This window comes from Ambystoma mexicanum, chromosome 8 (genome assembly GCF_040938575.1).
Source record: "Ambystoma mexicanum isolate Mex_15411 chromosome 8, UKY_AmexF1_1, whole genome shotgun sequence".
Classification (NCBI taxonomy): domain Eukaryota; kingdom Metazoa; phylum Chordata; class Amphibia; order Caudata; family Ambystomatidae; genus Ambystoma; species Ambystoma mexicanum.
In genome coordinates, this window is record NC_090929.1 from 699237272 (window position 1) to 699251730 (window position 14459).

The 14459-nt window shown below is 46.1% G+C and overlaps 1 protein-coding gene across 2 annotated transcripts in view; it reads left to right on the forward strand.

Moving 5' to 3' along the window:
- The window catches only part of LRRC20 (leucine rich repeat containing 20), a 2045340-nt gene that overhangs the window by 1972050 nt on the left and 58831 nt on the right, over window positions 1–14459 (forward strand). The window lies entirely within an intron of this gene.

Consider the following 14459-nt stretch of genomic DNA (forward strand, 5'->3'; position numbering starts at 1 on the left):
TTGATGTCCTTTTTCATTTTTCGAAGATGGCAAACAGCGAGTGTTCCACATACAGTACTACAGGACACTCCATGGTGATTGTCACTGCTGTTTCTATTGCAAACGCTGCAGCCACGAGTGCTTGTTCACAGGAGAAGGGCCCTTGCATCACAGGGTCTAAAATACCACTGTAAATGCCACAGGCTTGTGTCCCTGGGGCTTCCTTTGTGTGAGGACCGCCGTTATCACTGAGCCATCTGAATGTGAGAACAAATAAACATTTTCTCTGTAGTTTGTGGTGGCCAGCATTGGCGCGTTAGCCAGTGCTTCTTTTAGCTCTGTGAAACTCTCATTCATCTCAGAGGTCCATTTTAGTTCCCTCTTCTCTTTTGTGTGCTTCCTTTAGGCTCTGCAGTAAGGGCTTCATTAATGTGGAGTAATTGAACACCCCTGCCCTCCAATAGTTGCATAGTCCCAGTAACTTCTGCATTTCCTTGACTGTGCATGGGTGTGCTGTGGAGTGGACTGCCTGTACCCTTTTCTGGTGTTATCCTGCACCCCTCAGTGGATATTATTTATCCCAGATACACAACTTCTTCCGGGTAATACTGCAATTTTGCTGTGTCTACCTTGCATCCTTTTTCTGCTAGCAATGTCAGAAAGTGTACGGGGTGTGCTCTACACTCTTCCTCCGTTTCACTGCATATCAACAAATCGTCAACATACTGTATCACTGTGCTTGGCATTTGTCCATTGCACAGGTCCATTTGGATCACCCTGTTAAAAATGCTACGTGACTCGCAGTACCCTTGAGGCTGACAAGTATGTTCAAATCTGGTTCCGCTATTCGTAAACACGGACAAGTATCTTAAATCTGGATGCAGTCGAATAGAAAAGAAGGCATGAAGTACTTCACCTTTGTCGGGATGTTGCCCAATATTGTGCCAGGGTTCGGGACCAAGTGAAATTCTGCTTCAACCTCATTGTTTAGAGGGTGCAGATCCTGGATGAAGCGCCATGAGCCACCCTTTTATTTCTTTATCGGGTATATTAGTGTGTTGCATAGCAATGAGGATGTCTGGATGATGCCCTGCTGCCATAGTGTGTGTAGAGTAGAGTATATTCCCTCATCTGCTTCTCTGGACAATGGGTATTGTTTTGCGTGGGGCAATAGTGCCCCTTCTTTGAGTTGTATCTTCACCGCCCCCACTCCTTTCAGTACCCCTATATCATTGGGCCCCATGGTGCATCATTTCTCTGGCACATTTCTGAGATCTTCTTCTGTGTGATTGTTCACTTTATTTACTGACTTCATTAGTATAGGCATCAGTTTTAACATTACTTGAACTGGACAGGGTATCTGTATCTGAAACACCATCTCTCCCTCCTCTTCCTCAATGGAGAACAATTCTTCATCCTATACTCCTGTTATTGTCAGTGTGGGGTTGATGCATATCACGGTGCACCATTTCATGTTGTCATTGCCTGTCCCATGCAGGATCACCATGTCTTTGTATATCACTACCTCCTCTAGCTGTAACATGACTGTTGTCCTCTTCATGTGATCCTTCTGGCACTGTGGTCTGAATACGAATTCTCGGGCCAATCAGAACACCTTCTCTTGTATCCCCAGGACCCATCCTAACAGGATCTCAACCCTATTCAGAAACATGCTTGGGTAGAAGGGCTGTGGTCGCAGGGTGCTTTGTGCGTGCACCGCCAAGAGGAGTGTAATAAAAGCCTGGCATGGTGCATACCATTCCTTTCTCCATGAATTATATTGTTGTGTTTAGCTTGCTCAGCAAGTCTCTCCCTAGTATATTAATAGGAGTGTCTTTGGAATACAGTAGTGGTGCTACAATGTGTTGTGTCCCTATTGTTAGTGGTAAATCTTTTGTAACTGGAACCGTGACCACTGCCCCAGAGAAGCCCTGCATATCCATTATCTTGTTTAACAATGGGAATTCCCCCTCCCTAGTGAATTTCCCCATACAGCACAGACCCCAGTATAGAGGGGCACCAAGTTCTGTCCTAGCACCACTGCAGTCACTGTCACCACTGTAATCCCTGCTGGCGCTGCTTGAGGTTGTGTCACTAATGGGGCTGCTTTCCCACCATTCGCTGTCCCTCCTTGTGTCTGTGCCACACCCATCTATGTGGGCATCTGTGCTTGTTGTGATTGTGCTGGAAGAAGCTGCATCTGCTGCCACTGCGGCTGTACTGTACCGAGAACCTGTTGCTGTGCCACTTGGATCGCCTGTGCTTGGGCTTGCTGCACGAAAGAGCAGTTGCGTGCCAGGTGCCCCATGTTCTGGCATATATAACATGGTCCGAAGACCCTGTACCCAGATCCTTTATATCCCCCGTTTCCTCATTGTGGGTTGCCTCGTCCCATAGGAGAAAATCCCCTGTGCATGTAATTCCCTTGTGGTGGGGTTCCCCATTGTGGCTTGTATTGCGGCTGCATGTAGCTCCCTTGTTGCTATATGTTCCCCGCGGGAAACCCTGCCTGTGGTGCGGGTGCCACTGCTGCGGCATCTGGCACGAGCATTGCGCCTTCCATTGTGTATTTTGCCTGTTTTTTTGCACCAGTTTATTTTCTGCCTTGGCAGCATTTCCTGATGCCTGCCTCTCACTTTCTTGTTTTCGTGTGCAATAATGCACGATTGTTGCCTGTATTTCAGGCCAGCCCTTAGCTACGATGCCCACAATCTAATGATGCCTGTACTTCTGTCGATAGTCCCTTTATCAGTATGTGATAGAACAATGGCATGCATTCATCTCAGGACCTTTGCATCTCTTGTGTTCATAGGTCCTGCAACTGTTTTATATTGTCTGCACCCATTTTATATAATCTGTCATCGTTGCTCTTCATTTTATGAGCCATTACTGTCCTTAGGTCGTAACTGTCAGGATACATACTTCTCAGAACCTCCCAAACGTGTGATCGGTAGTTATTAAATGGAGCTCTGTCATGAGCATTTGTGCTTAATTTCACCCCTTTGTATAAACCTTTCATGTCCTCTATCGCTAATGTCACCCCTGCCATCTTTTTCTCAAGTACCTGTATCCACTTACTAGCTCCTGCTACAAGGGAAGGCAGACTACATATTAGATTGTCCCTGTTCATTTTTTGCCATTGCACATAATGCACGTCCCCGCTCCCTTTCTGTAGTAATGGCATTACTTGTGTCTTTGGGCATATTCCTCCTCCCACTGCGGTCGCTTGAGTTATTCCCAATTTCATCTTCCCCACCCTGCTGCGAAGGGGGAAGGGCCAGTCCCTGTCGCTCCCGTCACTGTCTTATCGCTTCCACCCTTTTCTCCCTCTACTCCTTGCTTTACCGGGCATCCATTCATCACTATCCCCATCACTCAAGTCATCCCCTAGCAGTCCTTCACCTGAGTCTGCATCGTCGGTTCCCCCTCCTTCCACCTCTTTTTTCTGCCCATCTTCCTCCTCTTTGTCTAATTTGATATTGTATTCTCCCTGACAGCCATTCCCCCTTATCTCCCTTACTTTTCCTCTGTACCTCCTCTTCTATCACTCTCCCTGCCTCACTGAATAACACATCCACCTGCTGTTGTGTATTCTTTTCAATGTCTGCTAGGTTTTTCCTCTCTACCCTTGTTTGCCGGTCCTCCCTTCATGTGTCTGTCCCTTTTCCTGGCTGTTTTTGCACCAACCCCTCCTGAGGTCTCGCTAGGGGTTGATATACCCCTCTGCAGGCCATAATGATAGGTAGACATCATTGTGTGGGGATGAAGAGCTCGGTCTGCCCCTCCCATAGTCTCCTCTTCCTCCTGTTTCACTTTATCATCTTTTGTTTCCTCATATAACTTCCAGAACCCCAATATGTTCTGTCTGCTTTTCAACTTGGAACCCTTGTATTTTGTTGACAAATACGAGCACGTATTTTCTATTATTTTGCTGTCAAAAGGTCCTCACCAAGGCATGCATGAAAACACTGACCTGCAATCTCCTGCGCCCAGTGAAAATTGTACTTTAATAGTTTATCGCAATACTGTGGCAATTATCACCACATATGTATAAATAGGCTATGATTCCCCTTTTTCCCCTGTTATTTATTTCACAGCTACTCTGTATTTCCTTCCCCTTCTCTCCCCTTACACATGCATTCACTTCCCATCTCTCCTTGCACAATGTTCACTCTGGCCCTCTCCACAGGCCCGACCAGGCACTCCACTCGTGAAGATGGCCCTCTGCACAGGCCCAACCATGCTCTCTGTGTTAGTATCCAACTGCTCTTTCCACAGGCTCACCATTCCCTATATTTGTCATCATCATCATTTTTATTTTGGATAAGCATAGGTCACAATCCATAAATACAATACAAATACAAAAATACATACACAATAAACCATATAGTCAAGCAAACCTCATCAAAATTAGCTCCTAGAAAAATTCACAGATACAATTTGTTAAATAATGTGCATAAAACAAATTTTAATGTAAAATACGTAACAGTCGTTTCCTGAGAGAAAGTGCAATTTTCAGGTCTGTCATTAAGGACCAGCCCACACATGCTGAGTCCACCCATAGCAAATAGATTAGAGCAGGCCGATATTGTGCAAAACCCAATTCCTTTAATAGTGGTTGTATAAGCTTGTGCATAGGCAGGGCAAAAAAGAATCAGATGTGCCAGGTCCTCGTAAGGTGGTTCACACATCGGGCAAAATTGATCTGCACCCGCCCTGGACCATGCTGCCACCACAGCCCTAAAGCGGATGCAGTTAAAACTTGCCCTTGTTACAAGAACACAATCCGCAGGAAACTGCACCCATAACAAATAGCGCTGGATGCCCAGGAACATAATTGTCATCAGCCCACGGTTCTTTGGCTTCTATATTTCTGTGCTTTCCCTATGCATTCTCACAGACACATATAAGCAAGCCATCCATCGGTTTATCCCTCCGCGAGAGAGCATACTACTGGGAGGGGACAAATGTGAGGTGTTGATCACCCTCAGCTGTTTCTTAATGTGGGATAGCCATGGGACCTTGCCTCCCACATCCTTAAATATTATGAAGATGATCAGTTGATGGGTAAGAGGCGCTTTATCGTTGCCCCATAACCAGAGCCAGTGCAGTACTGGCTGCAGGAAGACCACCTCCCCAATTAGTGTACAACCCAATTCCATGTGTACTCCCAGCAGATACTTGAGAAATTGATTCTCCAGGGTCTGAACCTCATCAACGTTTGAATACCCCCACAGTTCCTTCCCAAACCTGGTAACAGAGGCCAATTTGCCCTCATACAGTTGCAGCAATTGAGCAGTTGGTTTAGCTCTAAACATAGACCTGGCCCTGGAGACCCAACTCAGGGCCTGCTTGAACTATAGGGCCTGTTAGGTTATATGGGCCGTAGGGCCAACATTAACAGATAATCTGACCCCCAAGTAATGAAAGGAGTCGAACCTGGGGATAACACTGTTCCTTCACTATATAGCCCCGAAATCAATCTCCCGCTTCCCCTTCCAACAAGCCATTTCTGCCGACTTTGCTACGTTTACCACCAAGTCCACTCCCTCCATAAAGTCGTCATATTCCGAAATAAGGGATTGCAGAGCTCTGGGTGTGTGGGCCATCAGGACAGAATCATCTGTATACACTGGGACCGGTAAGGGCCGGTCACCCAATTTTGGTACATCTGTAGAAGATTTTAGGAGATGGTTATATAGGCCATTGATATATAGGTAAAAGAGTGGGGCGCCAAAACGCATTCCTGGCGTACCCCCAATTCCACTGGAAAAAACCCATACAGTGCCCATTTGTGCCACTCCTGACGCATACTTGAGTGGAGCCATGCAGCATGGCCAGAAGATTTACCAAGGGCCCAGACAATTCATGGACCTGAGCATATCCCATAAATTGGCACGATTGACTTTGTTGATTGGCGTGCTCAGATCCATGAATACCAGGTGGATTGGCTCCTCTTTCAGATCGATTGAGTGTGCCATTACCAGATATATGTTAAGTACCTGTGCCCAACCCTGGATAAAATCCTAACTGGATCCGCGAAAGGACCCCACTGTTCACAACCCAATCCTCTCATCAGGCTAAAATGGCATGACCCACTATCTTGAACAGAGAATCCAAGAGAGATATGGGTCTGTACGAAGTCAGGGAAGCTCGGGATGCCTTCTTGTATATAGGCTGAATAACCGCCATGGACCATGACGGTGGGATGGCCCCATCCGCACATATTGCATTAACTGCTTTTGCTAGTACTGGTGCCCAGAGATCTGGAGCCATAACGAACAAATCAGCCGAGACATTGTCTGGGCCCAGAGCTTGATTACATCGCTGACCGCCAATAGCCTTTTTTATTTCACCTACAGAGAACACAATACTTTCTTCGTTGGCGATCCCTTCACTGCAAACCTGGCTGCCCCTAGTCATTTGCCCATCTTCATCGGCCCCACACTATAAAGGGTTGAGAAATGGTCCACCCAAGCCTGATCTGATACATTATTAATCAGAGTGTCCATCTTAAATGTATAATCTCCCAGAGCAATTTAAAGTCATTATCCCTTGTGGCTACCCCCCAAGCTTCCCATGCTTCTTCCTCAATTTCCCTTTTATGGTGGCCAGAGTTTTCTTGTAATGGGATCTAGCACCTATGATTTCAGTTTTGGGAGTTCCATTACTACTCAGGGCAAGTAGAAGATTCTTCCTGGCTCTGGTGCACTCGAAGTTGAACCACCCGCCCCTTCTCTTGCCTCCTCGTTTGCCTGGTGGACAGGAAAACACCTGAGAGAGTTGGGTCAATATGATTTTAAACTGCTCCAGGATATTTTCACTTCCCAGATTCCCCAAAAGCCAATTCTCGTGACCTTGATAGGACTGCCTTTCTTAATAAATCATCCTTATTATTCTCCCGCCATTTGAGCCTTCTCCGCAAGGTGTCTAGACATACTTCCAGGGGATACAATTTACTCAGCTCTTCCACCCTTGGAGCTGACTCAATCTCAAGCTTAATGGGAAAATGATTGCTACAGATGTTATCTAGCACCCCAAACCTTTTATGAGTCTCCAGTGCTCAACTGGTACACAAAAATAATCAATCATTGAGCTACCCATTGCAGAGGAGAAAGTGACTCTGACTGGAGTGTTCCACCCAATCGCCCATTTACTGTCTGCAGTCCCCACTCATGAAGGTAGTGCCAAAGGCGCAACCCTTCCACACACAGCCTGGTATCCATCATGAAGGGGGTGGGGGGGAATCCCCGCCACAGCACCTTCAGTATTATCATACTAATTGTCTACCGGCCCACTTCCCATTCTCGCATTGAAGTCTCCTCCCAATACCAGACACACATTACCCTCAGAGAGACCAGCAGATAGCTCCTCCAGAACATTTGCCAACATACCCAAACCGCTTTTCCGATGCCCTTTGTGGGGACTATTGCAGAAATTGACTACTAAAAGGTCCACCTGGCCTGGTCTGAGAATTCTGCCTGCCAATATGTATGGCATAGGGTGTGTCAATGTCACCTGCACACTCTTGAGGTTCGTTTTAACCAGAGCACATAGCCCACCATAGCTTCTCCCTCGCTTGTTCCTCTCTGCCAACCTCTTGTAAGAAACAAAACTATCAACACTAACCTCCTCCTGGCACTGTGTTTCTTGGAGCAATGCAAAATCTACTTTACTAAGTGTGATCTGTGTCTTCAAACAGGCCAGCCTAATTCGTATTCCAGCCATGTTCCAAGACAATTACAGATTAACCACCTCCTCTCCCACATTACGGGTGTGCTAAGCAGCACTTGGTACCATCTCATGCAGCTGTTCCAGGGCCCCCCGGGGGACTGGCATAATTTGATGTCTTCCATGTTGGTCAGACAGGCAAATTGATTCCGGGCAAGCACCAAGTCCGATATGCAACCCTCCAGACCAGTCACACTCTCCACCCTGCGACCAAGATCATCTATAAGGTGAAACGGTTGGAAGGGAGTCTGACATGGGCCAGGGGGGTACTTTTGAGCGAGCACAACCCATGTCCCTAGGTACTGCCCCTCCATTTTCCCTGTCCTCGGGATAGAAAAAGTTTAACAGGACCAACCATGCCATCCAATTATGGCTAGCGGGGCCCAGGTTAGACTCTACCAGGTACTTTGTCATCTCTGCATTTTTACAGGTTACCCTGGCTATTGATTTGGCCATGGAGCCCACCCACGGTACTCTATGGGCCATAAGGATCAGATAAGGGTCTATGAAGTCACCTCGAATAATTTGAATTCACCCACTGAGCTGATTTATTAATCAGGGCCCCAAAGTCTTCAGTAGACCCTGTTCCCAGGATTGGTACGTTCATTATTACACCCACCAGTGGTAGAGCATCCAGGGGTAGCTGGAGGGGTTGGCGCTTTAAGTCCATTTTATCTGTACTGGCAACGGCCCACCTCTTATTATGGCTGGTGCCTCACTTTGTGTGCCTGGGGGTTTCAAGCGCTGGGGTAAAGACAGGGGTCATTCTGACATTGGGGGGTGCATATGCTGGCATCGAGGGTGGTTGGAAGGAGCATGTATTTTAACAGGAACCACTAGTTCTTGACTCATGACCTTCTCCCCACTCCCCCATACCTCTTTCTTGGGTTAGCAGACTGCCCAATCAGTAGGTCTGCTACTCCCTGACCTGCCTCCTTCCCTAGTGGGTCATGGTCCAAGCATTGTCTAATCTGGGTGCTTAGTACCTTAACCTCTTTTTCAATGACCTCACCTGATCATCTAAGATCATCAAGGTATTCATAATGCCCGTTTTTAAAATTGGCCATACAAATTCATCAGGGGTAGCTACAGTGCATTATTTGGTTGCTCGGCTCCCAGCCTTCTGTGTATACTCTGTGAATAAACTGCCAATGAGTGAGAGATGATATTGCCCTCTTGAGCAACATTAAGCGGGTCAACGTGTTCAAGGACACCCATTACATGAGATACAGAAGGTGTTGCTGATACTGCATCCAGGCCAGGCATTGGGCTCGAGACAGCCAATGGGCATAGACCGCCTCTCTCCCCGAATACTGGTCTGGGTGTTTCTTGAGTACCTTGTGAGACAGATTTCCACAGGGTGGCCCGCCTACCCATGGAGGAGATTGCCAGCTCTGCCACCCTGATCTGCTCATCCAGTCCTATGACCGTTTGTAGATAAGAGTGAAAGGAGCCCCTCCACCCCCCTGGAACTCTGCAACACCCCGGGTGCACCCCTCTGCTAGTGCCGCAATATTCTCCAGCAGAGGGGATTTTTCATTTTCCTTGGTTTTCCTAACTTTCTTCGGACCCTGAGTTGCCAAAAGACTTGATGTCGCTTTTCATTTCACCATTATGTGTACCCCCGAGGCTGCAATCATGCAGTTGCTCTTCTCTGTCGGTCCTGTGGAAACCTTGATTTACCACAGGTCACTCACTGTGTCTCTGAAAAACTCTGTCAGTCCACAAGAGGCCAGTGAAGAGTCCAAATAGAAGAGGGGCGAAAGAGTAATGAGACAGCGGGGCTCATTACACGGTAGGCGGTAAACATGGCGCTATTAGCGCCATGGTTGCCGCGGGTACCGTACCGAGTCCGCCATGGTGAATGGCGGAATTACCGCCACGTTCCAAGGTGTGTGGGGGGGCGGTAATTCCCCATTCACCATGGCACTTCCCCATTCCCATTTGAGCCCCGATAGGGCTCAATGGGAATGGGGAAGGCGGCAGTTACGGTATCGCAAATTGCGGTACCCTAATTGCCTCCAAGGTCCCTTTGCGGGCCCGTTCCTTAACGGCTGGTAAAACCAGCTGTTGAGGTCAGGTCCCGCAAAGGGACCTCGTAGTAAGGCGGTAAGGGTTTCCCGGTACCGGTACCCTTACCGGTAACGGTAAACCCTTACCGCATTCCGTGTAATGAGGCCCACCGTAGTGACAGATGGAAAATTAGGAGGTTCTAGTAATAAAAAGTACCCAAAGTCGACTAAATGCCGAGACCGAATCAGTATCAGTGTCAGTATCTGCCAATATATGTCAGAGGTACGCCTGACTGGCTTACCTGGCTGACATAGTCCATCTCCCCACCCCCTGACAGGTTAGTAGAATTGGATTTTTCACTTATGGCCGTGGATCAGATTGCCCTTCTGCTTCCCAACTTTCAGTTTAGACAATAAAAAAGCTCAAATGGCATTAGTAATCAAAACAAAAGTGATTTAAAAATGTTTTTTAGAAAAAAATGAATTGAGCCAATTGATGAGTTAAAAGATGATGTTGTTGGGTAAAATCAATATTACAAATTTAAATGTCTCTTCCAAATGACCCGGCTCCAGAGTCCACAAAGATTTTACCACAGTGCCCCAGGCCACAATACCCAGCTAACAACCAGCTAACCACACTATTAGTACAAATAGTTGTTGAGCCTTCTCCATGCCGTCTGCACACAACTGTCACTACAATGCCAAGTGCACTATTTTACATGCCTGGTGTTGACTGTTCCACCACAAGTCCACAACACTAACTACCACACACATGTCCCTCTCTATACCCTCACAACAGAAAGAAAATTCTCAATAACAAAATGCTTACCCCAATGATGCAACTATACAATTGCTAGTACTATGCGCAACGCCTGTCCAACAGGGTTTGCCTTGCATCTCTCCTGCTCTAATGAAGACATGCCCACACTTGCATCCACTCCCTAATGGGTGGCACGTACTGATTTCTAATTCTACTATGACCGATTGTCCTCCTTCCCTTGAGGATGCATCCTAAACGCCATAAACATCTATCCCTCACCGCTGTTGGCATGCAACCACTATGCAGCGCGTTCTTGCATGGTTATACTCACGTCTTAGAGATCCCTGAGTCCCCTCAGCACCAAGCCTCCAGCACAAGCTCACCCCTCCCACTGAGTGTGGATGTCGCTCCGCACCAGGTAGGCCTGGTATGGTAATGTTTATTTGTAAAGCGCCTATACACAAGGCAAGTGTTTCAAAGCGCTCAAGGAAGGAGGAAACCAGGGGAAAAAAACAACTGTCATTCTGGGCCTTTGAATTTCTGAACGATACAAGTCTGCCCAGGCAGAGTAAGTGCATATAATACATTTAACAGTGTAAATAACAGCAAATAGGTCTGACAATGATTCTACAGTTTTTCCAAGAGCAGAGATGCGCCACCTTACAAGGAGAGGAGACAGGGAAGAAAAGATAAACAATCTTCAAGGCATGGCATGTTCAGTTCGTGCAAGTGCACAGACGGTACAGGAGAGGGGATGTACATGGGGGGGTGAATCCAAGTACGCCCAGTTAATCAGAAACTGGGTAAGTGCAGAGGGATGCAATTCTCATGGGTCATTGACCATGTGCAGTAGCAAAGAGGGAAGTGCAGGCCCTGAGGCAAGGGCTAGAGGACTGGCGAGGGTTCCAGGGGCCTGTGAGACTGAGGTACGCTGGGCGGCCAGTCGGCATGGTGTGTGGAAAAGCGGGGAGAGAGGGATAGAACAGAGAGAGAGGGGTTAGCAGGGTAGATGGAGAGAGAAGGAAGAGGGAGCAGAGGAAAGTCTTAAGGAGTTTCCGGAACTTAAGGAGATCAGGCTCAAGATGAGAATGGCAGGGAGGCTATTCCAGAGGGAGGCCCCAGCTGAGGATAAAGATCTCCCTCCAAATCTCTGTTTAATGAACCGGCTCACTCTCAGAAGGTTGGAAGTAGATGAGTGGAGGACTCGGTATGGACAGTATTTAGGAAAGTATTGATGCAGATAGGTGGGTCCGAGGCCCGAGAAAGCCTTGTGGACAATGCAGAAGGTTTTAAATTTGATCCTTGCAGCCACGGGGAGCCAAATTTGGTTAAAAAATAATAAAAAAACAATGTCCTTTATTAAACACCTTAAAGTATTTTTCTGCAACACAAATGCAGCATATTAGCTTTTTTATTGTATGGCCAGCAAACAAAAGGTCTCTTATATTTGATTCAGGAAGGGGCAAGCATTAAAGGGAATTACAGTTTGTGTCGCAAGGCAGTATCCCCTACAACAGGTACAAATTTTATTGCAATTCGCGTCCGAATTTGATGCTCTTATAAAGGAATTCGGCCTTCAGCCTTGTTCCTATCTGGTTGCAAAACTCCTTATTGACTCGCAATTTCCTTATAAGGTACAATAGAGGGTACTTTTTCCTACATTATAAACCGTTAAAAAACCAACTTCGAGGGGATTGTGTCTTCCAGCGTTTTCCAAATCTATGACAGGTAATGTCCACAGCTGTGCTGCTTTGGAAAATTTTCAGCAGAGGGCGTCCTGTATCGATGGCATCCATCCAATGTCCCTCACGGGATATATAGGACGCATGACGCCCGTAGCCTCAGTTCTGTTTTTTCCGCAAACGTGTTTGCTTCTGAATCTCGGCGCGCTCGATTCTTCTCTTCGAACAATGTCTTCATCTTCCTCTACTTCCCCGAGGCCGGGCTTCAAGAAGTGTCGGGACTGAGGGTCGAAAATGTTGTTAAGGGACTTCAATTCAGCAATCCCACTAAGTCAGTGCCTCGTCTGGGACGCCCAAGGGAAGCCCTTATTTATATATTTTTATGACAAGTTATACTCTGGATGTTAAACCCTTATATCACGCCCCTCTCTTTGAATCCCCCTGACCTCACTGAGCCAAGAAGTAGGTTTGTTTTGCAATTTAAAAGATTTATTTGAAAAATTAAACAATATATATATATATATCACACTTTTATAATAAGTTAATATTTGATATCACACTTAAGAATATGACAGTGATCAACAATGGATAATATTACAATTGTACGCTTATTTAATTACTTAAGAGTCGGTATAGGAAGGAAAAGGTAACTGAGAATGCTTTTAGGGTTTCAAGGAAATGCAATGATGAATAAATGCAGTATAGAAGTACACTGATAGGGTTTCACAAGAGATAATATGTTCACTTTTCCCCTTGTGACAATTCACTCCCCCCCTATACAATATAAGGAGATGGAGTAAAGCACACAGTTTTCAGGAATGCAATCACAATACAATACGAATTTCAGTTCCCCCCAGCGAGCTTAGAGGAAAACAGCTATGATTTTAAAGCAGGCAAATCCTTTTAAATGTGGTGGCAATGAAGTAAAATATGCTAAAAATGCTTTTAATTCCCTATAGGAGGTTCAGGGTAGGTGATAGCTATTTAAGATTAGTTCAAGTCACACTTGCGATGCTCAATGAGAGATTAGCAGGTTGAAAACGAATTTTAGCAGTTCAAGCAAAAGCGGCTATTTTGACAGGAGCTAATTTGAGCCAAATCGTGGCACTTTTTCCGAGTGCTTCGAGCGCGATTACGGAATATCTATACGGAGTAGAAAGTCGGTTCTAGGCTTGTTGGAAAGCTTCGATTCTTAGCTTTCAAATGAAAGATTTTGTGAAGGTCATTTTTCCGAAATGAAATAATGATTCAAAATGGCAAAATTACACTTTTACAGGTTTAAAATCGGAGAAGAGACACACGATTCTATGATGCAGTTCTGGACAGGTTAAAATGGTTTGAATCAGATTATTTTAGACTAAGAGATTGGTTCTGGCACAGTTCTGGCTGAGTACTCGCACTATAAATTTGAAATGGGCCGCCAAGATCTGGTGAGGTTGGCTGGACTCCTGGCGGGTGGTTCTGAAGTCACAGCTCTCTGGGTCAGCTCTGCTCTGCACTTCACAGCGGTCTGGTCTCTGGTTCTGGCAAAAGTTCTTGGCACTGCAGAGCGGTCTGGTCTCTGGTTCTGCTGGTCTGGATCAAGTGGATTCTGGATACAGCGCTGCTTTCTGGGTACTGGCACAGGGTTCTAGCCAGAATCCAACAGCTCAGCCCAGCTGCTTGAATAATTTGCAAAAGATTTTGAGGCCTGCTGAAAAAGTTCTGAAGTCTGGATTCTAAGTTCTGGAGATGGTCCTTCTGGATATTGTCTGGTCCGGCAAAATGCTTTGCAAGAAAATGGAAAGTGAGTGTCCTGCCTGTTCAAAGCAGTCTCTTTTTATGTGTTTTGAAAATGGGTGTGTGCGTGGGCATAACTAAGCCTGCCCCTCACAACTTATCATTGGCCAAGCTCTCCTCTCTCCCTTGATTGGGGAAAGGAATAGAGTGTCATCAGGCATTAATTTTATGGCATACAGAAAGAACACTCCCCTTGTCGATTTGCACCCAAATCTATTTTTGATCCAAATACATATTTATCTATGTACCATTTTTCTAATATTATATGTCCAGTTAACATATTTTCTGTAGCACCAAACCATTCGATCCCTGTCTTTGTAAGATGTCGTGTCCACTTATGACAGAATTCTGCCCTTTTCATCAAGAACACAACCTCAAACCTTTTCCAGAATTTACACAAACATGCACAAGGAAGATGGGCATCAGATGATAAAGTATCAGATTTTTAACATACAGACATTCAGAGTAATACCTTATTCGAGGGGATTGGGTCCTCCGACGTATTCCATATCTATG